The following is a 6355-nucleotide window of genomic DNA, read 5'->3' as shown; positions in this document are numbered from 1 at the left end:
TCCTATCACTCTTGGTTCCGAAGATACCTTCGAGATTAGCTCCCCCTTAGTAGCTATATGGGAGCGCGTTTTGTGTACGAAATGTCGCGAATTTGCGCGTACTTTGACGCTGTTGAAACCAGTCAAAAACTATCATCCCGCACACCCCAAGGGGTGCATCTTGAAGGGTTTAGCGTCCCCTGCACGGAAAAAGTTGGTCCCAGCCTGATCACGTGTAGGGATGCTGAGATATCTTCGAGATTGCCAACCCCATTTTACGGCATTTTGTGCTGCATTTTAGTGTATGAAATAACGTTATAGGCGAATGGAAACGGTCACGTAATAACGTCAGCGATGCACCGACGTGCGCGTGACGTAGGGTATGGTGAGACGTAAATTTCAATACCAGAACCAAGCTCCTATCACTCTTGGTTCCGAAGATACCTTCGAGATTAGCTCCCCCTTAGTAGCTATATGGGAGCGCGTTTTGTGTACGAAATGTCGCGAATTTGCGCGTACTTTGACGCTGTTGAAACCAGTCAAAAACTATCATCCCGCACACCCCAAGGGGTGCATCTTGAAGGGTTTAGCGTCCCCTACATGGAAAAATTGGTCCCAGCCTGATCACGTGTAGGGATGCTGAGATATCTTCGAGATTGCCAACCCCATTTTACGGCATTTTGTGCTGCATTTTAGTGTATAAAATAACGTTATAGGCGAATGGAAACGGTCACGTAATAACGTCAGCGATGCACCGAACGTGCGCGTGACGTAGGGTATGGTGAGACGTAAATTTCAATACCAGAACCAAGCTCCTATCACTCTTGGTTCCGAAGATACCTTCGAGATTAGCTCCCCCTTAGTAGCTATATGGGAGCGCGTTTTGTGTACGAAATGTCGCGAATTTGCGCGTACTTTGACGCTGTTGAAACCAGTCAAAAACTATCATCCCGCACACCCCAAGGGGTGCATCTTGAAGGGTTTAGCGTCCCCTACATGGACAAATTGGTCCCAGCCTGATCACGTGTAGGGATGCTGAGATATCTTCGAGATTGCCAACCCCATTTTACGGCATTTTGTGCTGCATTTTAGTGTATAAAATAACGTTATAGGCGAATGGAAACGGTCACGTAATAACGCCAGCGATGCACCGACGTGCGCGTGACGTAGGGTATGGTGAGACGTAAATTTCAATACCAGAACCAAGCTCCTATCACTCTTGGTTCCGAAGATACCTTCGAGATTAGCTCCCCCTTAGTAGCTATATGGGAGCGCGTTTTGTGTACGAAATGTCGCGAATTTGCGCGTACTTTGACGCTGTTGAAACCAGTCAAAAACTATCATCCCGCACACCCCAAGGGGTGCATCTTGAAGGGTTTAGCAGTCCCCTACATGGAAAAATTGGTCCCAGCCTGATCACGTGTAGGGATGCTGAGATATCTTCGAGATTGCCAACCCCATTTTACGGCATTTTGTGCTGCATTTTAGTGTATAAAATAACGTTATAGGCGAATGGAAACGGTCACGTAATAACGCCAGCGATGCACCAACGTGCGCGTGACGTAGGGTATGGTGAGACGTAAATTTCAATACCAGAACCAAGCTCCTATCACTCTTGGTTCCGAAGATACCTTCGAGATTAGCTCCCCCTTAGTAGCTATATGGGAGCGCGTTTTGTGTACGAAATGTCGCGAATTTGCGCGTACTTTGACGCTGTTGAAACCAGTCAAAAACTATCATCCCGCACACCCCAAGGGGTGCATCTTGAAGGGTTTAGCGTCCCCTACATGGAAAAATTGGTCCCAGCCTGATCACGTGTAGGGATGCTGAGATATCTTCGAGATTGCCAACCCCATTTTACGGCATTTTGTGCTGCATTTTAGTGTATAAAATAACGTTATAGGCGAATGGAAACGGTCACGTAATAACGTCAGCGATGCACCAACGTGCGCGTGACGTAGGGTATGGTGAGACGTAAATTTCAATACCAGAACCAAGCTCCTATCACTCTTGGTTCCGAAGATACCTTCGAGATTAGCTCCCCCTTAGTAGCTATATGGGAGCGCGTTTTGTGTACGAAATGTCGCGAATTTGCGCGTACTTTGACGCTGTTGAAACCAGTCAAAAACTATCATCCCGCACACCCCAAGGGGTGCATCTTGAAGGGTTTAGCGTCCCCTACATGGAAAAATTGGTCCCAGCCTGATCACGTGTAGGGATGCTGAGATATCTTCGAGATTGCCAACCCCATTTTACGGCATTTTGTGCTGCATTTTAGTGTATAAAATAACGTTATAGGCGAATTGAAACGGTCACGTAATAACGTCAGCGACGCACCGACGTGCGCGTGACGTAGGGTATGGTGAGACGTAAATTTCAATACCAGAACCAAGCTCCTATCACTCTTGGTTCCGAAGATACCTTCGAGATTAGCTCCCCCTTAGTAGCTATATGGGAGCGCGTTTTGTGTACGAAATGTCGCGAATTTGCGCGTACTTTGACGCTGTTGAAACCAGTCAAAAACTATCATCCCGCACACCCCAAGGGGTGCATCTTGAAGGGTTTAGCGTCCCCTACATGGACAAATTGGTCCCAGCCTGATCACGTGTAGGGATGCTGAGATATCTTCGAGATTGCCAACCCCATTTTACGGCATTTTGTGCTGCATTTTAGTGTATAAAATAACGTAGGGTATGGTGAGACGAGCGAGCGGTGAGCGATGCACCGACGTGTGCGTGACGTAGGGTATGGTGAGACGTAAATTTCAATACCAGAACCAAGCTCCTATCACTCTTGGTTCCGAAGATACCTTCGAGATTAGCTCCCCCTTAGTAGCATTCGGAACTCCTCGGCCATTTTTTTAGAAAACAACCTCGGATGTATTTGGACGGTTTACACACTCAAAAAGTGGTACGTTTAAGTCCGCTGCAAGTAGATCGCGTAGTAATTTTATTTAGCAGTTAAACTTTGTGACTTAACTCTTGGGATTCTTCATTATGTTTGCTATATTACAATTCAATGACAATAAATTTAAACTTAGATCAATAAATACAACTCTAAAACACTACATTTAACTAATGATATAATTCAAAATTTTACGAACTACTTCAACAGATGTACCGGCATACATCCGAGGTTGTTTTCAATAAAATGGCCGAGGAGCTCCGAATGCCTTAGTAGCTATATGGGAGCGCGTTTTGTGTACGAAATGTCGCGAATTTGCGCGTACTTTGACGCTGTTGAAACCAGTCAAAAACTATCATCCCGCACACCCCAAGGGGTGCATCTTGAAGGGTTTAGCGTCCCCTACATGGACAAATTGGTCCCAGCCTGATCACGTGTAGGGATGCTGAGATATCTTCGAGATTGCCAACCCCATTTTACGGCATTTTGTGCTGCATTTTAGTGTATAAAATAACGTTATAGGCGAATGGAAACGGTCACGTAATAACGTCAGCGATGCACCGACGTGCGCGTGACGTAGGGTATAGTGAGACGTAAATTTCAATACCAGAACCAAGCTCCTATCACTCTTGGTTCCGAAGATACCTTCGAGATTAGCTCCCCCTTAGTAGCTATATGGGAGCGCGTTTTGTGTACGAAATGTCGCGAATTTGCGCGTACTTTGACGCTGTTGAAACCAGTCAAAAACTATCATCCCGCACACCCCAAGGGGTGCATCTTGAAGGGTTTAGCGTCCCCTGCACGGAAAAAGTTGGTCCCAGCCTGATCACGTGTTGGGATGCTGAGATATCTTCGAGATTGCCAACCCCATTTTACGGCATTTGTGCTGCATTTTAGTGTATGAAATAACGTTATAGGCGAATGGAAACGGTCACGTAATAACGTCAGCGATGCACCGACGTGCGCGTGACGTAGGGTATGGTGAGACGTAAATTTCAATACCAGAACCAAGCTCCTATCACTCTTGGTTCCGAAGATACCTTCGAGATTAGCTCCCCCTTAGTAGCTATATGGGAGCGCGTTTTGTGTACGAAATGTCGCGAATTTGCGCGTACTTTGACGCTGTTGAAACCAGTCAAAAACTATCATCCCGCACACCCCAAGGGGTGCATCTTGAAGGGTTTAGCGTCCCCTACATGGAAAAATTTGTCCCAGCCTGATCACGTGTAGGGATGCTGAGATATCTTCGAGATTGCCAACCCCATTTTACGGCATTTTGTGCTGCATTTTAGTGTATAAAATAACGTTATAGGCGAATGGAAACGGTCACGTAATAACGCCAGCGATGCACCGACGTGCGCGTGACGTAGGGTATGGTGAGACGTAAATTTCAATACCAGAACCAAGCTCCTATCACTCTTGGTTCCGAAGATACCTTCGAGATTAGCTCCCCCTTAGTAGCTATATGGGAGCGCGTTTTGTGTACGAAATGTCGCGAATTTGCGCGTACTTTGACGCTGTTGAAACCAGTCAAAAACTATCATCCCGCACACCCCAAGGGGTGCATCTTGAAGGGTTTAGCGTCCCCTACATGGACAAATTGGTCCCAGCCTGATCACGTGTAGGGATGCTGAGATATCTTCGAGATTGCCAACCCCATTTTACGGCATTTTGTGCTGCATTTTAGTGTATAAAATAACGTTATAGGCGAATGGAAACGGTCACGTAATAACGTCAGCGATGCACCGACGTGCGCGTGACGTAGGGTATGGTTAGACGTAAATTTCAATACCAGAACCAAGCTCCTATCACTCTTGGTTCCGAAGATACCTTCGAGATTAGCTCCCCCTTAGTAGCTATATGGGAGCGCGTTTTGTGTACGAAATGTCGCGAATTTGCGCGTACTTTGACGCTGTTGAAACCAGTCAAAAACTATCATCCCGCGCACCCCAAGGGGTGCATCTTGAAGGGTTTAGCATCCCCTACATGGAAAAATTGGTCCCAGCCTGATCACGTGTAGGGATGCTGAGATATCTTCGAGATTGCCAACCCCATTTTACGGCATTTTGTGCTGCATTTTAGTGAATAAAATAACGTTATAGGCGAATGGAAACGGTCACGTAATAACGTCAGCGATGCACCGACGTGCGCGTGACGTAGGGTATGGTGAGACGTAAATTTCAATACCAGAACCAAGCTCCTATCACTCTTGGTTCCGAAGATACCTTCGAGATTAGCTCCCCCTTAGTAGCTATATGGGAGCGCGTTTTGTGTACGAAATGTCGCGAATTTGCGCGTACTTTGACGCTGTTGAAACCAGTCAAAAACTATCATCCCGCACACCCCAAGGGGTGCATCTTGAAGGGTTTAGCGTCCCCTACATGGAAAAATTGGTCCCAGCCTGATCACGTGTAGGGATGCTGAGATATCTTCGAGATTGCCAACCCCATTTTACGGCATTTTGTGCTGCATTTTAGTGTATGAAATAACGTTATAGGCGAATGGAAACGGTCACGTAATAACGTCAGCGATGCACCAACGTGCGCGTGACGTAGGGTATGGTGAGACGTAAATTTCAATACCAGAACCAAGCTCCTATCACTCTTGGTTCCGAAGATACCTTCGAGATTAGCTCCCCCTTAGTAGCTATATGGGAGCGCGTTTTGTGTACGAAATGTCGCGAATTTGCGCGTACTTTGACGCTGTTGAAACCAGTCAAAAACTATCATCCCGCACACCCCAAGGGGTGCATCTTGAAGGGTTTAGCGTCCCCTACATGGAAATATTGGTCCCAGCCTGATCACGTGTAGGGATGCTGAGATATCTTCGAGATTGCCAACCCCATTTTACGGCATTTTGTGCTGCATTTTAGTGTATAAAATAACGTTATAGGCGAATGGAAACGGTCACGTAATAACGTCAGCGACGCAACGACGTGCGCGTGACGTAGGGTATGGTGAGACGTAAATTTCAATACCAGAACCAAGCTCCTATCTCTCTTGGTTCCGAAGATACCTTCGAGATTAGCTCCCCCTTAGTAGCTATATGGGAGCGCGTTTTGTGTACGAAATGTCGCGAATTTGCGCGTACTTTGACGCTCTTGAAACCAGTCAAAAACTATCATCCCGCACACCCCAAGGGGTGCATCTTGAAGGGTTTAGCGTCCCCTACATGGAAAAATTGGTCCCAGCCTGATCACGTGTAGGGATGCTGAGATATCTTCGAGATTGCCAACCCCATTTTACGGCATTTTGTGCTGCATTTTAGTGTATAAAATAACGTTATAGGCGAATGGAAACGGTCACGTAATAACGTCAGCGATGCACCGACGTGCGCGTGACGTAGGGTATGGTGAGACGTAAATTTCAATACCAGAACCAAGCTCATATCACTCTTGGTTCCGAAGATACCTTCGAGATTAGCTCCCCCTTAGTAGCTATATGGGAGCGCGTTTTGTGTACGAAATGTCGCG

The sequence above is a fragment of the Mya arenaria genome, chromosome 4, assembly GCF_026914265.1.
Source record: "Mya arenaria isolate MELC-2E11 chromosome 4, ASM2691426v1".
NCBI lineage: Eukaryota > Metazoa > Mollusca > Bivalvia > Myida > Myidae > Mya > Mya arenaria.
The sequence above is the reverse complement of the archived record's forward strand: the minus strand, read 5'-3'. Positions refer to the sequence as shown.